The sequence below is a fragment of the Macaca mulatta genome, chromosome 6 (assembly GCF_049350105.2).
Source record: "Macaca mulatta isolate MMU2019108-1 chromosome 6, T2T-MMU8v2.0, whole genome shotgun sequence".
NCBI classification, from domain to species: domain Eukaryota; kingdom Metazoa; phylum Chordata; class Mammalia; order Primates; family Cercopithecidae; genus Macaca; species Macaca mulatta.
In genome coordinates this window covers 37,984,529-38,007,985 of record NC_133411.1, presented here as the reverse complement: position 1 = coordinate 38,007,985, position 23,457 = coordinate 37,984,529, and the positions used below count along the sequence as shown (strand labels likewise).

The following is a 23,457-nucleotide window of genomic DNA, read 5'->3' as shown; positions in this document are numbered from 1 at the left end:
ACAAGGGTCATAAACATGATTCAAGTAAGATCAGAAGAGGGACAAATTATTTCTAAATAGGAAAGGCCAGAAGGAAATCAGGGAATGTTTCCTAGAGGAAGTGGCAGTTTTCAGCCTTAAAGAGTATGAAAGATTTGGGCATGGGAGTGAAGGAAATAATCACTGCTACTGCCAACTCACTTTCTCTAAGGTAACTATTCCAAATTAGTTTTCTGCCCCTGCACATGAGAAATAAAAACACATTCCCTTAGTAATAATGACTCATTAAAACTGATTCTCAAGGGGAGAAAGGTAATAAGTGGGATGCCATCTCAGAATGTGATGACTGTCACTTAGGAAAAACCTCTCCAGATGCTATGACCTCCCTACTACATCCTCCATATGGGAAATTGCTATCAAGGGGATACCTTACTAACTGACCAATTTCTAGCAGGTTTCTACAGATTTCTGCAGTCTTCATTCATACAATGCTAGTCTAGATATATTTTTTGAAATGATCTTTTCTTAATTCAACTAAGGATTTCTAAAAGATAAGATAAAAGACATGGAATAAAATAACCCCAAACTTAACAGATATTAGAAAAAGGGCAGACATGCTTACTCATTACAGAATTCCTACCCTAAAACACAATTCACTATGCAGGCTTCTCCCATAAATATACCCATTTTAACTCTCGGCTACAATCTCTCTCGCTAGTTTTGTTAACACTCTCCCTTCTAGAAGGGTTGGGTCAGTGTGCAAGCTTACATGATCATTTAGCAATAGATCACCAGTACTGAAACACAATAGTATCAGCTCCTATATCTCTCTTTACCTTCTTACTCCACCACTAAAAAAAAGGTAAGATAAAATATAATTTATAGAGTAAAGAGGTACAAATTGCTAAAGCAATATTTTCATTGAGGTATACTCTCTACAGCTGGAAATACTTAAGCTGAAAAGAGACCAGCTTCACAGGCTACTGTAATAATCTAGGTATGAAGTGAACTAGGATAAATACAGGAAGAACAATAAAGGTATATGGAAAAGATGTGCAAGTTGGACCCAACAACTGAAGATGACATGAGAGCAAAGACAGAGAAACAGTTAAAACATGACAAATTCTGAGCCTAATGTGCCCATGATGATAGTGCTGCTTATTGCCCCATTATTTACTAGATCCTTTTCAAAATATCTTTGGGTAGGGATTCAAGAGGTAGGGTTTACTACAAGTGCAATTGTGCAGTCTAAAGGAAGAAATGAAGGAAAATGATGGGAGGACCAATCATGTTCTAGAAAAACAAAGGAAGTATTATTCCCTTTTTCAACCTTTGAAAGCCTTGGTTATGCTTTTTCATTTATTTTTTTAAACAATATAAGAAGTCACCTTCCAGACCTTACTTATCTATACACACACATGTTATTTCAAAACTGAAGATGATACTAATCATACTGTTCTTTTTTTTTTTTTTTTCAGACAGAGACTCACTCTGGAATGCAGTGGCGCGATCTCTGCTCACTGCAACCTCCGCCTCCCAGGTTCAAGTGATTCTCCTGTCTCAGCCTCCTGAGTAGCTGGGACTACAGGCGTATACCACTACGCCCAGTTAATTTTTGTATTTTTAGTACAGACGGGGTTTCACCACGTTGGCCAGGATGGTCTCGATCTATTGACCTTGTGATCTGCCCACCTCGGCCTCCCAAAATGCTGGGATCACAGGCGTGAGCCACCGTGCATGGCCCATACTGTTCTTTTTTTTCCTTTAATAATACATTGTTTGTTAAAAATTTATTCAGGACATAGAGTCCCAGTTCCTTTTAAATAATAGACGTATAACATGTACTATATGCCCATTTGACCTTTTCTCTATTTATAATATTCTTTTAGGTAGGTGGGGTTTTATTGTTGTTGGTTATTTCGTTCTTTTTTTTTCCTAGCTTTTATTATTTTTGCGATTACCAATAATACTGCAAATGAACATCCTGGCAAATAAATTTTCATGCCCTCCAAGATTTCTATAGGCTTGATTCCTAGAAGTGGGGTTAATGAGAAATGTGCAATTTAAAATTTTGATTCAAACAGTAGTGCAAAATTACCCTCCAAAAACACCGTAGCAAGTCCTCTCCTGAATTTCATCAATCTTGGAACAAAATAAGATTCAAAGATCTTATATTAGTTTCCCGAATATACTAAACTCTAATCCTTTTTATTCATGTCCAATGTGAAGCTTTTACCTAACCACTATGACATGAAATTAACCTATTTTAGAAAGAGCTAACTAGCATTCTTCAAACGACTAGACCAATTCTCAACAGAAGGTACTTGCTCACCAATCCCATGTGAGGGCGTTTCTAGTACTCATTCTTGAGGGTTGCAACTGGCAGTAATGAGTGGCACACAAAATCACAGGGCAGTCCAGCACAATAAGTGTCTTGTCCAAAATGCCAACAGCTCTCACCCAACATGTGGCTGGGAAATACTAAACTAGATAATAAGGGTATGCTGTTTGGTTTCAGTTTTAAGAAGTCTGGAAAGACAGTCAACAAGGTTCAAGTGGAGACACATCATTTCAGACGAAGATATACATAAAATAATAGCTCTGTGAAGTATTTACAATATTAAATGTTACGTTCATGTAACATGGTATATGTTATATGTTCCTTTACCTTGTTCCTTAGGTAAGACTTCAAGTTTCTATAGAACCTGCACCTGACCAATTACTTCTGAAAGTCTCTGCTGAAACTTTTTACTACCGTGGCTTACTGGTACAGACCATTTCTCTTTTTGCTTTCCAAGATCTAATGCACATGACTGGCAGTGGCTGTGCTATTTTGGATACAATTTTGGACACTGAAGAGAAGAAACTGAAACCACAACTTACAGATTTCTTTTAATGCCTAAAGTTCTCCAGTCATTTCTGAAATAATATCTTTAAGTCCTTCTATTTCTTAAAATCATAATTTCCTTGTGGTCCCAATTCTATATTCCCTGTATGATAACAAGATATTGTATCACATACAGGTGAATTCAATAAATTTTGAATAAGTGGTTGACTTTAGTACTAGGAAAGTTAAAACCAAATCTCAAGACTTGTTTCTAATTTAGGAAAATTCTATAGAATTAGTCCAAAGAGGGCTAAAAACAAACAAAAAAGCATGAACATCCATAATATGCAAAATGTGGTTCACTTACTTGAAGTCAGAGGGCTATCATATGTAAAGTCAACTTTGATTATTTGTTTTTTTTAAGTTAAAAAAGACTTAAAGAATGTTTAAGCAAACACTAAAGCACTCTGTAATCTCATCTCTTTATCCTCAAAAAAGTTTTTTTCCCAAAAGATTGTCTTTCAGCATGTAAGCATGTTACATAGTGACAGATGGAGTGTGTATATTTTTGTATTCGATTGCCACTAAATATTTATGAATCTTTGTGTTAACCGCATTACCTTTCAAAAGGATGCATACTACTACCAGAAATGAACAAATATATTGGTTTTGCTGTGCCTTGTCAGCATTGGTTGTTAGCTCTAAAATACTTCTTTTTGGGAAAGACAGATACCTACTTGGCTACATTTTTTTTTTAACTACTGTGTAAAGCCATTTACTATTTTACTAAAGCTGTATTTGATTTATTCTTTCCAGTTGTTCATTTACCATTTTTCACTTGTATGAATTATTCTTTGCCCATCTTGATGATTTTCATTTAAATTGTAAAGTATTTATCTAGTTATTATTACCTTTCAGACCTTTTCCTCAGTGGCATTTCTGAGAAGACTAAGGTTTTTAAATTTGTAGTGTAAAGGTAACATATGCACATTATAAATATTTGGGACTGCAGATAAAAGGAGAAAGTGCCTGTTATAATCCTGTATCCCTAACGCAACTACTGTATGCTCTGATATTTTCTTCTGGTTCTTCTAAGTAAATACATTTTAGTTTCAGTCATATTACTCCCACAATGTTTTGCTTTCTTTACTTAAGGTGGGAAAATGCATATAATACTCCTGAAGCTATAACTTTAGTTCCTTTTAGAGCTTTAATCTTCACTTGGAGTCTTAAACTTATAATTAAATATTATCTTATTTCTAGTGTCTACATAAGTTTTATTTTTCTTCTTTCTGCTTATCTGAATTTTCCATAATGAACATGTATTACAGTCTTGCAGGGGTGTTGTGAAGATTAAGTAAGAAAAAATATATGGGACTCACCTAACAAAATATCTTATACAATTACAAGACCAAGAACAAAGCAGTTCTTTTTGAATAAAGACATCACAACAACTAAGTCTATACAGGAAATTTAGCAGTCTAGAACCTTGCTGAGCATAACATCACCTTTGGGTTTGTTAGAAATGCAGACTCTCAGACCCTACTCCAGATCTACTGGTTCACAATCGCCATTTAACAAGATGTGGAATAAGAATCTCAAAGCATTGCCTTTAAAACTTGGCTATATATTCACCTGGAAAAACCAAACAAGTATGATGGGCTCAGAAGTGGAATCCACATTCTACTAGTCACCACCTGCGCAAAGAAATACACCTGTGCAAAGACAGCACTACACTGAAAAATTCAGTCAAGTCTGAGGTTACACTGTAGTGTATCTTCAGGGGCTGGGAGGAAGAAACTCGTATTTCTTGTGGATCTGTTTTCCCACATCAAGACAGTGCTTAACAACAACAATTCCCCTTGAGGAACATATAGATTAAAGTTCTAGAAAATATTAAAAATCTAGCATTCTTCAATTTGGTGCCCTTTTCTCCAATATTCAGATTTAGAAATCACTAAGTATTAATTATATCTTCTGCTGAAGATTTAATAAGATAACTAGACTTTGACAAAATGAAAGCTTAGATTGCAACAAAGTCAAGTAAATTGTTTTACTTGATCAAGGTAGTTAGAACAGTCTACACATTTGATTAAATTGTCACTTCACTTCGTTTTGCAAAGATTGTTTCATTAACGACCTTAAGCAATAAGTAAAACAAAATCTGTCCTGTTAGCAGAAATAACTTCTAAAAGGCATTAGTAGTTTGATAGAAAAAAGGACATATCATTCTTAATGAAAAGACTAATAAAGGCAACAAAATGATTTTAACAAGATGATAAATTATGTAATCCCAGCAACCAAGATTATACTTACCACAAAATATATTCTTGTTAAAATTAATGTTAAAACAGAGTCCCAAAATAATTGTAATATTATTCGTGTCACTGTCACTATTTAAAATTGTTGTGGGAGGTCTAAAAATGAAGAATTCCTTTATGCATCTTATGTATATTCATTACACGTTATATACTACATATTACATATTAGCTATATTAGACAATGATTATATATTTCATTCCCAGAAATGGTAGGGTTTTATTTTCGGGTTGCTCTCATCCACTGATTTATCATGATGTATTGATGTTTTGGATACTACTGCTTGAAATGACATTTTAATACGTAGTAAGCCATGTCTGTTTTTCCTTCCCCATTAACTTAGTTTTCAGAATTTTCTTTGACTTTATTTTTTGGATAAATTTCAGAAATATTGCACCTACCTAACATCTCACTGAAATTTTCATTGAAAATAAATTAAACCAATAAATAATTTATGAATAGGCATCTTCAGAATATTTTCTCTATCTTAAAGTTTTAAAGTTTTTGGTACATGTCACACACATTCCTCATTAAGACTGGTTCAAGAAGGAGAAGTGCAAGGAAAAACTGCACAGGGGAAACTGCCTCACTTACACATGTAAAACTAAATTTAAGAAGGTAGTATATTCCATATTCAAAAGACCAATTCTGATCTTACAAGCAAACAGTAGTGTTTTCTGCTCAATCCCAAGTCCTAAATCATCAAATAACAATCCTCCATTAGTGGATCTCACTCAAACAGGAAAAAACTCCTGCATCAGAACCAACACAGAAACGAGAAATATATAGGAAGAGGTGAACTGATTCCATGAACACACACATTACAGTAATATTATCTCTTAGTAAATTATTCAAATTCATTGCTTATTACCCCTTTCCAACTAACTGCTGACAAGCTACATATTTCTGTTCTTGACTAATATTTTTTTGGCCAATTTACCCTCCATGCATTAAAAGTTGTAAAACAGACAAACAAACCTCAACTTGCTTCCTGTACTTGTTTTTGTTGAATTTTTTCACTTTTGCATCACTGGAATTCTCATACTAATTCCATACTAAATGCACTGTGGTAGGCAGCCTTTAAGACAGTCTTCAATTACGCCATCCACCTTGTGTAATTCCCTCCTATTGTGTGTTTCCTTCTAACAAATATAGAATATGGCAAAAGTGTTGGCATGTCACTTCTGAGATTGGGTTACAAAAAGACTGGCTTCTCTTGTGGTACCCTCTCTTAGTCACTTTAAGGGAAGTCAGCTGCCATGTTGTGAGCTGCTTTAAGGTGAGACCCAGGTGGCAAGAAACTGAAGTATCCAGTCAACAGCTATAGGCAACCTATGGCTCACCAAGAGTCAAGTGATTAAGCTTGGAATAGATTCTCTGGCAGTCAAACCTTGTGATGACTGCAGCCTCCACTGACCCTAACTGTAAGAAGACTATAGCCTCCTGAGATACCATGAGTAAAAGGGCATTCAACTAAGCTGTACCCATATTACTGGCCCATAGGAATAGTAAGATAATAAATATTCATTGCTCCAAACTGCTAAATTTTGGTGTAATTTGTTCCATGGCAATATATAACTAACAGTTTTTTTGTTTGTTTTTGAGAGGGAGTCTTGCTCTTATCACCCAGGCTGCAGTGCAATAGCACAAACCGCCTCCTGGTTTCAAGCAATTCTCCTGCCTCAGTCTCCCGAGTAGCTGGGATTACAGGCACACGCCACCACACCTGGTTAATTTTTTGAATTTTTAGTAGAGATGGGGTTTCACCATGCTGGCCAGGCTGGGCTCAAACTCCTGAGCTTGTGCTCAGCCCACCTTGGCCTCCCAAAGTGCTGGGATTAGAGGTGTGAGCCAACGTGCCCAGCCCAGTTTTTAAGAATTCTTAAGAATCACTTTAGGCCGGGCGCGGTGGCTCAAGCCTGTAACCCCAGTACTTTGGGAGGCCGAGACGGGCGGATCACGAGGTCAGGAGATCGAGACCATCCTGGTTAACACGGTGAAACCCTGTCTCTACTAAAAAATACAAAAAACTAGCCGGGCGAGGTGGCGGGCGCCTGTAGTCCCAGCTACTCGGGAGGCTGAGGCAGGAGAATGGCGCGAACCCGGGAGGCGGAGCTTGCAGTGAGCTGAGATCCGGCCACTGCACTCCAGCCTGGGTGACAGAGCGAGACTCCGTCTCAAAAAAAAAAAAAAAAAAAGAATCACTTTATTTACAGTACGCTACATATTTAACAAAATTCATCTTGTAGAAACATCCTATTTACGAGCACTTCTATTTATATTACCTCAACTGAACCTCATAAACAATCCTATACAGCATGTGGTTTGTGTAACAGCACATATAATTCTGGCCTACACTCTACTTTAGGACTCTAGAATTTAATATATTCCTTTCTATATTCAAATTCTTAAAAACCTGTTTATTCCTATAAATCTGTCTGCTTATTTATGATCACATCTTTCACTGAATAGGTTCTTTCCTCCATTCTTACATTTTTTTCCCTAAAGGATAAGGATGTCAGAAAACATCTTAGAAAATACTAGCGGCAGTCTTTGGATGGTGCAGTATCTCCTCAAATATTAATATTTCTTAAAGAATGCAGCCTTGAGAAATAATGTTCATAAACTAAGAAGTAGCCTAAAATTACAAAGCAAATGACAGTAATTCAGAGAAGACAACGTTTAACGTTCTCCACCATTTATCTACAAGTCTATTTTTAGCTTGTTTATATGAATTCATTCAGCCCAAACATTTAGTGAGCACCTACCAAGTGCCAGAAATCATACTTGATACTGACAATAACTGAGATGAGTTAGATAAAGCCTACCACTGACCCCTCCCTGATCTATAAAGAGTTCCCAGGCTAGAGGAAGTAGATAATTACAATATGATAATAATAATAGGTATTACTAATACATTAAAGGTGAAAAAGAGGGACAAAATAGTAAGAGCCACCTACAACAAACCCACAGCCAACATTACACTGAATGAGCAAAAGCTGGGAGCATTCCCCTTGAGAACTGGAACAAGACAAGGACGCCCTCTCTCACTATTCCTATTCAACATAGTACTGGAAGCCCTAGCCAGAGCAATCAGGCAAGATAAAGAAATAAAAGGCATCTGAATAGGAAGAGAGGAAGTCAAACTATCTTTCCTCATAGATGATAATGATTCTATTCCTAGAAAACCCCACAGTCTCTACTCAAGAACTCCTAGATCTGAAAAACAATGTCAGCACAGTTTCAGGACACAAAACGAATGTGCAAAAATAAACAGTATTTCTATAAACCAATAACATCCAAGCTGAGAGTCAAATCAAGAATGTAATCCCATTAGCAATAGCCACAAAGGAATAAGATACTTAGGAATACAGTTAACCAGGGATGTGAAAGATCTCTACAACAAGAATTAGAAAACACTGCTGAAAGAAATCGGTTTCCAAAAACAGATGGAAAAACATTCTGTGATCATGGATAGAATCAATATTGTTAAAATGGCTATACTGCCCAAAGCAATTTACAGATTCATTGCTATTCTTATCAAACTACCAGTGACAGTTTTCACAGAACTAGGAAAAAAAAAAAAAACTTCTAAAATTCACATGGAACCAAAAAAGAGTCCGAATAGCCAAAGAAATCCTAAGTAAAAAGAACAAAGCCAGAGGCATCACACCATCCAACTTCAAACTATACTAAAAGGCTACACTAACCAAAACAGCACAGTACTGGTACAAAAACTGATACACAGACAAATGGAACAGGTTAGAGAGCCCGGAAATAAAGCCACACACCTAAAACATCTAATCTCTGACAAAGCTGAAAATAACAAGCAATGGGGAAAGGACTCTCTATTCAATAATAACTGGCTAACCATATGCACAAGATTGAAACTGGACCTCTTCCTTTCACCACATGCAAAAATCAACCCAAGATGGATTAAAGACTAAAATTTAAAATTTAAACTATAAAAACCCTAGAAGAAAACCTAGGAAAAACTCTTCTGGACATCAGCCCTGGCAAAGATTTCATGATGAAGACTTCAAAAGCAATTGCAACAAAAACAAAAACTGGCAAGTTGGATCTAATTAAACTAAGGTTCGGTACAGCAAAAGAAACTATCAACATAGTGAACAGACAACCTACAGAACGGAAGAAAATATGTGCAAACACTGCATCCAACAAAGGTCTAATATCCAGAATCTGTAAGGAACCTAAACAAAGTAACAAGCAGAAAACAACTCTATTAAAAAATAAAAAAAAAAAACTAGCAAAGGACTTGAACAGACACTTCTCAAAAGAAAACATACATACCACCAATAAGCATATCAAAAAATGTTCAACATCACTAATCATTAGCGAAATGCAAATCAAAACCACAATGAGATACCACTGCACACCAGTCAGAATGGTTAGTCTAAAAAGTCAAAAAAATAACAGATGCTAGTGAGGCAATAGAGAAAAGGGAATGCTTATACACTGCTGGTGGGAATGTAAACTAGTTCAGCCACTGTGGAAAACAGTTCAGCAATTTCTCAAAGAACTTAGAATGGGCCAGGTGTGGTGACTCACCCCTGTAATCCCAGCCCTTTGGGAGGCAGAGGCAGGTTGATCACTTGAGGTCAGGAGTTCGAGACCAGCCTGACCAACATGGTGAAACCCCATCTCTACTAAAAATACAAAATTAGTTGGGTGTGGTGGCACACGCCTGTAATCCCTGCTATTTGGGTGGCACACGCCTGTAATCCCTCCTATTTCAAGTGAAGCAGGACAATCACTTGAACCCAGGAGTTAGAGGTTGCAGTGAGCCAAGATCGCACCATTGCACTCCAGCTTGGGCAACAAGAGCAAATCTCCAACTCAAAAAAAAAAAAAAAAAAAAAAAAGGACTCAGAACAACCATGCAACCCAGCAATCCCACTGCTGAATATACACCCAAAGGAATATAAATCATTCTACCATAAAGACACATGGATGTGTATGTTCACTACAGCACTATTCACAATAGCAAAGACATGGAATCAACCTAGATGCCCACCAACAGTAGACTGGATAAAGAAAATATGGTACATATACACCATGGAATACTATGTAGCCATAAAAAAAGGATGAAACCACATCCTTTGCAGCAACATGGAGGCAGCTGGAGGCCATTATCTTAAGCAAATACAGGAACAAAAAAAATCAAATACTGCATGTTATCTCTTGTAAGTGGGAGCTAAACATAGAGTACAGATGGACACAAAGAAGGAAACAAGAGACACCAAAGCCTATTTGAGTGTGGGAGAAGGGTGCAGATCAAAAACCACCTGTCAGGTACTATGCTTATTACCTGGGTCACAAAATAATCTTTACAACAAACCCCCTGTGACTCGCAATTTACCCATATAACAAACCTGCACATGTACCCCCTGGAATCTAAAATAAAGGCTGGGGAAAAAAGGAGTGGAGGTAGAAAAGGGAACAATAAATTCTGCCTAAAAGAGACAAGGAAGGCATCAAAGAAAAGATGGAATTATGCTGGAACTTGAAGAATGAACAGAAACTTACTAGGCTCCCTGCCAAGTGGTATTCCAAGGCAAAGGAAAAAAAAAATCATGCAATGTAAATGAAATTGGTATGGATTCCCTCCAGAAGACTCAGCTAAAGCTAATGAATCAGCCTCTCACAACTTCATTTCTTTATTAAAAAAAAAAAACAAAAAAACAAAAAACCCGAGCATATGCTGGCTGGGTGCTGTGCTTGGTACTAGAATTAGAATTAAAGAAATAAACATATTAAGTCCCTGACCTCAAGGAGGTCAGGAGTCTAACTAAACTTAAGGAGAGCACACATTCATTCTAATTATGCTGACTTTGAATTGCTCGTGGGACTTCCTTCTCTCATCCCTTGAGCAAGTCACATTCTTTGTAAGCATCAGTTTCCTAATTTGTAAAGTGGAGATAATATTATAGCTAGACAGTCCCCCTTGGTAACCTGGGGGGATTGGCTCCAGGATCGCTGCAGATACGAAATTCATGGATGCTAAAGTCTCTAATTTAAAATGGTGTAGCATTTGCGTATAAAATGCACATCTTCCTGTATACTTTACATCATCAATAGAATACTTATAATACCAAATACAATGTAAATGCTAGTTTTTATACTGCACTTTAAAATTTTTTGTATTGTTTTTATATTGGTTTCTTTTCCTGAATATTTCCAATCTGTGCTTGGTTGAATCTGCAAATGTGTGACTCCCAAATATGAAGGTCTGATTATACCTTAAGAACTGTAAGTGAAGATTAAATAATGCCAATCAAATATTCAAAATAGTGAGCTCATGATAAATATTGGCCATCATTGCCATCAATATAATAATAATCATCATTATCACCAAGAATAAGGCAATTAAAGGCTTTAGTGAAGATTTTTTCTATTTTCTAAATCATAAGGAAGGAACAGAAAAGACTGTTTAACTCCTTCTAGATTCTATAAACAAACTGTAAGAAGTGATAATTTGATTATCGACTCAGGCATTAAGTACCCCTAGTCTATCATAAAGTCCAAGAACAGTATACTGAAAACAACACCTGATCCATCAGCAGGCAAATCTCTATACAACACAGGACTGATTTTTGAGTACTAGCAGGTTTTTAACTCTGTGTATATACACGTACTTAAGAAGTAATAGTCACCAACTCAAGCAGAAAAGCTTCAATAATTCACTTTGGGGCTAAAATACAAAAGAGGCAAGCATGTCTCTAACACCAAATTTAGAAAGCAATCCTTTGGAGGCAGTCAGTTATTTTAAACCTATTTAAAACTTCACTTTTGAAAGGGCATAACAGCCAAAGTTCTGAATGCTTTAAGCTGAATTTCCTTTTACAAAATCCTACTGCTCACCAGGTCAACAAACCAAACTCAATACAACAGTCTGCACCAAATATGAGATTCTCAAAGAAAGGTATAAAATAAAGTCAGCAAATGATATAAAAATTCCACAGAGATGCAATTAAAGATACAATACATATTAATTTTTAAGTACATAAGACAATCACATTACACTTTTTTTTTAATGCAGGCAAGACTTAATGCAAAACACGAGTCTTCAACATAGAGAAAACTTAAGAGTTATTAAGTTTTCTTCAACATTGACCCATCCGTCTCTTTAAACTGTAACTTTTTGTCCTAAAACTATTTAAGGGGTTCTCCCATGACTGTCTCTTTCACTGAATCTATTTGCTTCTGAACCCAAAATCAGATTTCGTGAGTTTCAAGACCCCATTTCCCAAAGTGAGAATCAAAGACATTCTGGAAATCACAATTGGGAAATACAGCAGCATTACAACAAAGGGCAAATGTTTTGTTTGATTTCCCAAAGAAAAGACTTGAGAGTTTTCTGAAATAAAATCAAAATCCAGTTTTAAAATTCTGCTTTAAATCTTATTTAATACAATTTAAAAATCCAAGGAATATTATTTATTATATAATCCACCTAGAATAAGTTCAAATGTAGTGGATAAGCAATATAGTACATCAATTAAAAGTTCACGACTAAATTAAAAAGAAAAGTTTAAGACTAAGTTTTAGAATCAGAAAAACAGGCCAGGTGGGGTGGCTCACGCCTGTACCCAGCACTTTGGGAGGCTGAGGTGGGCGGATCACCTGAGGTCGAGAGTTTGAGACCAGCCTGACCAACATGGAGAAACTCCATCTCTGCTAAAAATACAAAACTGGCTGGGCGTGATGGTGCATGTCTGTAATCCCAGCTATTCAGGAGACTGAGGCAGGAGAATCACTTGAACCTGGGAGGCAGAGATTGCAGTGAGCAGAGATCGTGCCATTGCACTCCAGCCTGGGCAACAAGAGTGAAACTTCATCTCAAAAAAAAAAAAAAAAAAAAAAAAAAGGAATCAGAAAAACATAGGTTTGATTTCTTCTTCCTCTTGTTTCAAGCTGTGTAAGCTCAGGCAAATTATTTAACTTCCTAAGCCTCAATTGTCTCAAAAATATCTATCTCATGGGTTTCTTCAAGAGTATTAAATATGACGATGAATAAGACACAAGGCATTTGATGAATTTTTTTTTTAAGGCAGGATTACACTACCCTTCTCGATATCTATTTTAATACCTAAAGGTCAGTGATAGGAACAATATTAATGATAATAGAGGATACAACTTATTAAACAAGCATACTTTCAACACTTCATTTATTTATCCTTATTGATCAACAAAATACATAAGCTAGTTAGATTTTTACTCTTTATTTCTCTAACTGCTAGTAAGTTTGGACATCTTTTTATATGCATATTTGACATTTTAGGTTTGATTCTGACATTAAAAAACTCAGAAGCTGGAACTTGAGGAATAATACTGTAATCTGTTACCATTTTTTCCTCTCTTGTTCCTAATCAATAAGTTTATTTAAATCATTATATTATCTCTATAACAAAATTCAAATTATTAATCTTACTTTATTTTGTTTCTTCCCTCCCTGCTTTATTTTTTCCCCCCCTGTATGACTCAAGCTTTCCAGATGCACTACTGAAAATCACTTACTGACTAGTGGAGAAAAGGCTTCAGAAATTACTGACCAATAGAATTTATTTTACATCCCTATATACACATTGTTAGCAGGCATTTATTTATTTCTGCAACAAATATTGAAGATGCCTCACTATAGGTAAAGTTTATTGCTTTAACTACTGAACCACAGTCCTCAAATTTTTAATCCTATGCTACAGACAGAGGAGTAAATGAAAATGTTGACATAGTTTTTAGTGGACATAGTTTTTCTTCTGAGTTGTCTAATCTTACTTTTTATATGTGCACAACTTTGTTTAAGTCACAAAGAAAGCAGGGAGGAGCAAATAAGAAATTTCTTTCTTATAACACTGTTGACATGTATTTGGAAAACTGGAGGAGGGCACGATGAACCAAACTGAAGAACATAAACTGTCAAAGAAGAGCATGAGTTAGAATTAATAAGTTCAGCAAGGTTGCAGGATACAAGATTAATGTGTAAAAATCAACTGCACTTCCATACCCTAGCAGTGAACAACCTGGAAAGTAAAATTAAGAAAGCAATTCCAGGCCAGGCGCAGTGGCTCACGCTTGTGATCCCAGCACTTTGGGAGGCCGAGGCAGGTGGATCACGAAGTCAGGAGTTCAAGACCAGTCTGGCCAACATAGTGAAACCCCATCTCTACTTAAAAAACACAAAAAATTAGCCAGGTGTGCTGGTGTATGCCTGTAATTCCAGCTACTCGGGAGGCTAAGGCAGGAGAATCACTGGAACCTGGGAGGCGGAGGTTGCAGTGAGCCAAGATCGTGCCACTGCACTCCAGTCCAGGCGACAGTGCAAGACTCTGTCTCAAAAAAAAAAGGAAAAGAGAAAAAAAAAAAAGGCAATTCAATTTACAAAAGTATTAAAAAGAATACAATGCATACGAACAAATTTAACAAAAGAAATGCAATATTTTTACATTTAAATCTATAAAACACTGGCCAGGCGTGGTGGGTCAAGCCTGTAATCCCAGCACTTTGGGAGGCTAAGGCAAGCGGATCACTTGAGGCCAGGAGTTTGAGACCAGCCTGGCCAAAATGGTGAAACCCTGCCTCTACTAAAAATACCAAAACTAGCCAGGCATGGTGGCAAAGGACTGTAATCCCAGCTACTCAAAGGCTGAAGAACAATAATCGCTTGAACCAGGGAGGCGGAGGTTACAGTGAGCCAAGATCATGCCACTGCTCTCCAGCTTGGGCAACAGAGTGAGTTGTCTCAAAACAAACAAACAAACAAAACACTAAAGGACATTAGGGCATTAAAAACATGGAATGTTTTCCCATGCCCTTGGATTGTTAAGACTTAATATTACTGTAAAGGCAATACTCCCCAAACTCATCTATAGATTTAATACAACCCCTATCAAAATTGCAGCTGCTTATTTTGCAGAAAATGACAAACATCCTAAACTTCATATGAAAATGAGAGATCCAGAATAGTCAAAACAATCTTGAAAAAGAACAAAGTTGGAGAACTCACACATCCCACTTTCAAACCTTACTACAAAGCCACAGTAATCAAGACAGTGTAGTACTGGCATAAGGATAGACATATGGACTGATGGAATAAAATTGAGAGCCAAAAATAAACTCTTAAATTTACATTCAACTGATTTTTGAAAGGGATGCCAAGACCATTCAATGGGAAAGGATAGTCTTTTCAACAAACAGTAATGGACAAATGGATAGACACATGCATAATAATGAAGCTGGATCCCTACCTCATACCTTACGCAAAAAATTGACACAAAATGGATCAGAGTATTAAATGTAAGTGCTAAAAGTAAACATAGGTGTAACTTTTCCTGTCCTTGGATTAGGCGATGGTTTCTTATGACACCCAAAGCATAAAAAACCAAAGGAAAACAACAGAGATCTTTAAAATTAAAAATGTATGTGCTTTAAAGGACACTATCAAGAAAGTGAAAAGACAATCCACAGAATGGGAGCAAATATTTGCAAATCACATATCTGATAAGGAACTTGTATCTAGAATATGTCTAACAACTTACAATTCAACAATAAAAAGGCAGATAACCCAGTTTAAAAATGGGCAAAAGATTTGGATGAATGTTGCTCCAAAGAAGATACATAAATGACCAATAAGTACATAAAAGGGTATTTAATATCATCAGTCATTAGGAAAATGCAAAGCAAAGCCACACAGAGATACCACTTCACACCCTCTAGGACCAATACAATCAGACAGACAATAACAAGTGTTGGTGAGGATGTAAAGACAGTCTAACCTTCATACATTGCTACTACAAATGTAAAATCATGCGCCTCTTTGGAAAACAGTCTGACAGCTCCTCAGAGTTAAACATAGTTACCATATGACCTAAAAATTTTACTCCTGGCCGGGCGCGGTGGCTCAAGCCTGTAATCCCAGCACTTTGGGAGGCCGAGACGGGCGGATCACGAGGTCAGGAGATCGAGACCATCCTGGCTAACACAATGAAACCCCGTCTCCACTAAAAATACAAAAAAATTAGCCGGGCGTGGTGGCGGCGCCTGTAGTCCCAGCTACTCGGGAGGCTGAGGCACGAGAATGGCGGGAACCCGGGAGGCGGAGCTTGCAGTGAGCCGAGATCGCGCCACTGCACTCCAGCCTGGGCGACAGAGCGAGACTCTGCCTCAAAAAAAAAAAAAAAAAAAAAAAAAAAAAAAAAAAAATTTTACTCCTATGCACCTACTTGGAAGAAGTAAAAACATATTCTTACAGAAACTTCCAAATGAATGTTTATAACAGCATTATTCATAATAGCCAAAAGTTGAAAACAATCCATGCGTCCATCAAGTGTCAAAGCAAAAGTAAAATGTGGTATATCCATACAATGGAGTATATTCAGTCCTAAAAAGAAATGAAGTACTGATACATGCTGCAACATAGATGAGCAAGTAAAAGAAGCCAGACACAAAAGGGCACATTATTTGATTCCACTTATACGAATACAGAAATCCATAGCAACAGAAGGTAAATTAATGTTTGCCAAGGACTGACTGGAGGCAACAGGGTGTGACCACTAATGGAAATGTTTTTTGGGGGGGTGATGAAAATGCTCTGAAACTAGAAAGTAATGATGAATGTATAACTTTGTGAATATACTAAAAATCTCTCAGTTTTACACTTTAAAAGGGTGAATTTTAGTTTGTAAGAGTGTGAGGTATTTTTCAAACCTCTTCAAACCAGTCCAGAAGAGCTACACCAGTTATCAGCAAACATTTGCTACAAGCCTGTTGCAGATAAGACACCAAGCACCACAGGCAGATTGTGTCCTCTAAGAGTTTATAATCTGATTGAGAAGACAAATAAGGTGAAAATAAAACAAACTTTAGCTTGATATACAGTAAGAAAATGTGACAAGTTAACATATAATTCCTATAACTCCTACACACAGTGTACCGCTAGAAGAGGAAAAGATCACGTGAACTGGAGCAGGAGAAAAGGTGGAAAGAATTTTAAGCTTGAAAATAATCCACAGGATAGAGACATGCCACCTCCCCCCAGTGGGGGGAAAAACATAAGATCATGATAGAAAGAAAGTATGATTTGGATAGAAGGACAAAAAAGGAGGTAAATGTTTTCATTAAAAGGTGCGAGGTAGGAAAATACAAAACAAGTCATCAAAACAGAGTTATCAAAGTGCATAGGATATATTTATATATATGAATGTATTGTATGTATACATGTATTTTTATATACATGTATTTTTGAAAGTACATACAGACAGTATAGTACAACACCGTTGAAGACATAATTAACTTTAGATATTAGGCAAAAGTTAAATCAAACTTCTCATATAAGTACAGTTATTTTTTGGGATACTTCACTTTATCTGGGGTATATAGCTAAGTTGTATTAGTAAGGAATACTTATCATACTTCAATATCAGATGAACTTGAGCTAATTTGATTACTTTTTCTTTGCTTCTTATCAAATACCTTTCTTCCTAATAATCCATTAGAAATGTCACAAATTAGCAGATTTTCATTTGGAAATATATTTGAGAAGGATACATTTTCCATCAAATCAGTAGAAAGGCAGCTATGAACTAATAAAGAAGAAATATTTGCTGAGGACTTAGTATAAACATACAGTCATGGTTTATATTTTTAAGTAGTGTATTTCTAACATATACAAGATTCAATATGACTTTTGAGCAAACTTTTAAAATATAAGGCACCTTTTGGAACAGATAGGTCAGTCGGTTCACAATTTCTAATTTTACTTGAAGTACTGCTGCTAGGTTGTACTGAATTTTTTCTACCAAATTCATTTATACTATCTCCTACCCTAACTTCTTTCCTCAATTCTATGTCCTCTCTAGTATCCAGCAACCCCTCCTCCATTCTTCAGAACTAAACACATCTCACCATTCTATCATCTTTTAAAAAAAAATCTAATTCACTAACTCTGTTCACATGATTCCTTGCTCCTTTATGCCTCACAGATGATGTTTTTATAGAATACAAAAAAGAGAGGGATCTTTTAGGTAGCCATGTAAAATTCGGGAGGGAGACTCAAAAGAAAGTCCACATCGAATATCTAATATTCATTGCTGAGTACATTGCAGTTATTCAATTAATTCTTACTGAATGATTGAGAAGTCTAAGGGAACACAGCTAAAAGAGAAACTTAAAAACATCTTTCATCTCCAAAAAAGGATTACAGTTTGAAAAAAATACCTAGGTGATTTTGATATGCTACCTCTTAAGCCAAAAAACAAAATGAAGTACATTTGTTTAAGTATACTTAGAACCTTGGAAAGTACTAATTTTCATTTTGGCAGTATGTCACCTGGTCAGTTATTTTGGATACATCAGTTTTACTGCTTTATAACTGTTCCTGCATATAACAATTCTGAGAAGCTACTGCCATTTTAAGATTTATTTTAAAAGCAGCCCTTTAATTATATTTGTAAAGATAATCCCCTCATGAACAAAGTAACATAGTTCTCACTACAAGATTTCATTACAGTATATGTATGGATTTAGTATAAAACTAACTGAAGGGGCAGTCTTCAGATGAGGCTGGATAAACAAATACACCAGAAAGGCCCTAAGAGAGCTTTGCACAATAGAAAATAGTTATTAAAGAACATTCATTATGTTATTCTAAGCTCACAATGATATAGTCAATATACTGGAAAACAAAGCCTTAAAAAGAAATAGTATTATCTTCTAGTACTTTAATCAAGTAAGATTATAATCTACCATGCTACTTTTAACCCTGATTTAACACTGGAGAGATCTTCTAGGCCAGCTGTAAAAGTAATTTCCAAATAATCATTAGTACAATTTGACCAAGCCACTAAATTTTTCAATATCCATTCCTTCTAAAGTGTGAAAGGTGATACAGGCTTTGGTAGACTATATTTTTACTCACAGGCAGCCAAAATTGAATTAACTTATATTCTACTCTCATATGCCCATAATTATGAAACTTGGGAATCAAGGATATATCTTTGACTGTTTTCATTCTCTCTTACCCAATCTACCTACACAGAATCACTAAACTATAACCAGACTAACTCCTTAGTATTTGTTATGGGTTTCCTTTGCTACACTCTCCCTACCTTAATTGAGGACCTCAACTCCTACTGGCCTCCTGAGCCTCCCTTTTCCTGCCTACTATCCAAAAATTTTTTTACATATGCATAAAATGTACTCCATTACTGAATAACTTCCTGGTTTCTTGTCTTTAAAATAAAACACAGAATTCTTAGTAAGGCATATCCATTCCTTCATAATCTGTAGCCTGCCCCTCTCTGTAGTTTCAAACCTTTTTGGCATGCCCCTTTTCCAGCCTATGTTCTAATAATCTAAGCCATCATCAGTTCCCAAAAATCAAATTGTTGGCCCAGATTCTCCAGTATGACTAACAGCCTTCTACTAACCATCACACCTAGGAGGGCTCCTGACTTACTGCCTCACTAGTCTAAATTAGGTGACCACCCCTACCACCAGTGCTCCAACTGCACCTTGTTTATCTTGATCATAGCACTTAGATATTGTAACATAATCTCTGTTTACCTGTCTATAAACCATATAAAATGGGTGGGCTGAAGTCTTTTATTTCACCATCTGCAATGCCTAATAGTTTCAGAGAAAAGACAAAGGAATCACTCAGTGTTTGACGAACAAGCGAATGAGTATGAGATCATGACCATGTTCACATCACACTGGGTATTTCATATTTCAAATATTAAGACTAAGTAATGGGTCTTACCTAGACACTGACTTTTCTTTTCACTACGTGCCAATCTACAATATCCTTACCACTTTATTTCTGCAGAAAGCACTTTCTTGCTTTGTTCTGACTAGTCCATGAAATCTCAAAAGCTGAGAACCTCTTCGTTCACAGTTGAAGACATGGACTTGGGTTAAGAATTGGCCTAAACATCACTTGGCTAATAGCAGTTTAGATCCCATGCTAATTTTACTACATAATACCTCGAAATGATATACACAGTTTGAAAAGTCACAATTGTTTATCACCAAGAGGTTAAAAAATATAGTAAAGGGACCATAAGCACAATAGTGGGAAAAGGGAGCACTTAAATGACTTAATTATATTCATAGGAAGTGTGTATTCTATATGAAAAATACAATGAATCTACTGAATTAAGATGTGAATGAAAATAAAGATTATAGCAGAATAAAAGCAGTTTTGGAAATATATATTAAGGGCCATAAAAATGTTCAAATCTTTTGGCCCAACTTCCATTTACAGCATTACTTCCACTTAAGAGATTCTACTCTAAGCGAATAAAGCCCCTACAGGGGGAAAATCCTGTACATATAAGGATGTTCACTGACTCATTATTTATATAGAAAAAAAGTAAAAGCAAAAAGTATGCAAGAATAGAATGACTAAATTATGGTTCATCCACTGACAAAATACTGGGCAACATTTTAAAGATTTACAAACACGGCCGGGCGCAGTTGCTCAAGCCTGTAATCCCAGCATTTTGGGAGGCCAAGACGGGTGGATCACGAGGTCAGGAGATCGAGACCATTCTGGCTAACACGGTGAAACCCCGACTCTACTAAAATAATACAATAACTAGCCGGGCGAGGTGGTGGGTGCCTGTAGTCCCAGCTACTCGGGAGGCTGAGGCAGGAGAATGGCGTAAACCCGGGAGGCGGAGCTTGCAGTGAGCTGAGATCCGGCCACTGCACTCCAGCCTGGGAGACAGAGCGAGACTCCGTCTCAAAAAAAAAAAAAAAAAAGAATTACAAAACACTATATAGAAAACCAGGAAAATCTTCATGATCCAATGTTAAAAGAGGAATAAATTTATAGCATGAATGTATGTATTTAACCATAATTACATTCATTATATAATATTTTTATGTAAAAACTTAATAGGAAACTTAGTAGGAAAAACATAAAATTTGATACTTTTCCCATTTCCCAAATAGCATGTAGTTTGTTTTCTCACATTGGTTCTACAATTGAAAAAAAATTAAGAAGTCTTCAACTTTGAAGCTCTTGAAAATTTTTAAGTTCTAAATTCCACAGTTTAAACTTAACATATCAGAAAACTATATGCAGTTTTGGTTTCCAAGAAAACTAAAGGAATGGATTGTTACTGGATTATAAAATTTTTATGAGACACACTAAAACTGTGGTGTTTATCTTCCAGTTTAAAATATCAGAATCATAAGAACCATATGATAATCAGAGTAGATGGCAATGTGGCTCAACAGCTAGGTAACTAATTATTAGAGATTCAGATATTGAACTTCATCCTGGGACAGTTATAAGCTTATTGCAAATTATATGCGATTTTAAGGTCTAGTTTTTAGACACCTGCATATGAACACTGAGGACAGTGCAGTGGCACCCTGACACATACTAAGAAACATGAGTAACTGGAAAGATTGAAGAACTGTAAGAAAAACTTCTTTCCCAACAACACCTCCCAGTTCTTAATATGAGTATCTGGATTACGCAGATCACTTTAGCCCCAAGCCTACAACTGCTTCTTTAGCAGTGAACATGGGGGTCCAGAAATAGAGCCAGAGTGGAAATAAAAGTAGAAGGAACTCAAAACACTTCTGTATATAGATCTTTCTCTTATTCAATTAAATAAACCTTATTGTCCAGATAAAAATAGTTAACTAAATGACACCAATTCTTTGCTGTCAATGTTGTCCACCATTTCTGGGTTTCATGTTTTCTTTCCTCTGTAAAACTTGCTCAGTATTTAGCAAGTCCCACCCATCTTCTGTCACTCTAATTAGTCCTATATCCCCACATTGAAATATATTCAAATTCATTTATTCAACAATTGTTTGTTGAGTGCTTACTATGTGCAAGCCACCAAAGGGATCCAATGACTACCAAACTGGGTCTCCCTTCAGTCTTTGTAAACTGCCTTTAGATTGATTCTATTCTTTCCAAAATATGGTACTTAGCACTAAAGCAAAATATAGCACATAGTTTCTTTAGTTATAAACTCTAGATATAACGAAGAAATGCTTGCTTTGTTTTTCAAAGCAGCATTACATTTTTAAATGTCCTTTACAAAAGATGCGCTCAGGATTATTTAAACTAATAATTTCAAGCAGACCCTTTGGCTCAAACTGTGGGCTAGAGGGGTAATTTCTTATTTTAAGGAAGAAATATCATAAGGTTATACAAAACCATGAACATTAATTTCCAAACTCAGAAACAAGTAATACTGTTACAACATATCTAATTCCTGTCATTAAAAATATGTGCATGCCTAGCACCTGAATGCTATCATATCCCACAGCATTTCTTTAGTTTTCTGTTGTTTGCAATAAAAGTGAAAATGTTATTTAAGTAAACTTGTTTCCACAGTATAGGATAGTCAATTCAAAAGCCTTTCCTTTAACTTTCCTTATACATTCCCATTTTCTCCTCTACCATGCTCCAAAACACATAAACACAAAGTCTTGAAATGAATATACACCTCCATGAAATGCAGTATTCTAAAAGCAAGAATGGAAAGATAAAAAACGAGTTCAAGTCTTCCAGCTGATAAACTGGGCTGTAAGTCAAAAGCCCTAAATTTTAAACATAACAGAACACAGTAACATTTAGGTTATATAGTGTCACTGTTACTAAAGATTACACCTTAATTTTAAATACCAGAGCCCAAGCATAGAAGCAAAGAGTATCCAATAGTAAATACATATTACTTTCACAATTACCTCTAAATCTTTCTTAAAATACTACAAGTTATTAAATCTGACAAAACTGTATGTTCAGGCCCACTCACAGAATCAAAACATTGGGGGAAGGGTAGATTCAAGTGATATTCAGGAAGTGTTACAAATGTCAGAACTGGGTGAACAACTGAACTGGAAGTATGGTAAAGAAGTGTCAAGGATTATCCCGAATTTCTACTTTACGCAAATGAGTTGATAGTGAAAACATTAACCTACTTCATGTATTTTTTAAGAATAGTTTTCTTTCTCTGGGTGACAGGTCAGAGTAAGGAAGAATTAAGGAATGAGTTCAGACTTACATACTTTGGAATTTCTGTTATTTGTGGGACATCAGGAGGTACCTGGTAGACAGCTGAATCTGGCTCAGAAGAGAAATACATTCTGAGATAGATTTGTGAGTCGTCATTATACAGGTGGCATGTAACAAATCATGTGAATAAATAAGATCAACAGGAAGGGAGAACAGAAATAAGTTTGAAGCACCTCCTGGAGAATACAAATATTTAAAGAGGTAGATAGAGGACCAAGACCTAGCAAAAGACTTAACAAATGGGAGGTCAAAGACATAAGGAAACAAGAAG

General features: G+C 36.0%; 1 protein-coding gene across 6 annotated transcripts in view; it reads right to left on the bottom strand.

Annotated features, from left to right (window-relative positions):
- The window catches only part of NIPBL (NIPBL cohesin loading factor), a 192,987-nt gene that overhangs the window by 158,467 nt on the left and 11,063 nt on the right, over positions 1–23,457 (bottom strand). The gene's annotated exons all lie outside the window — the stretch shown is intronic.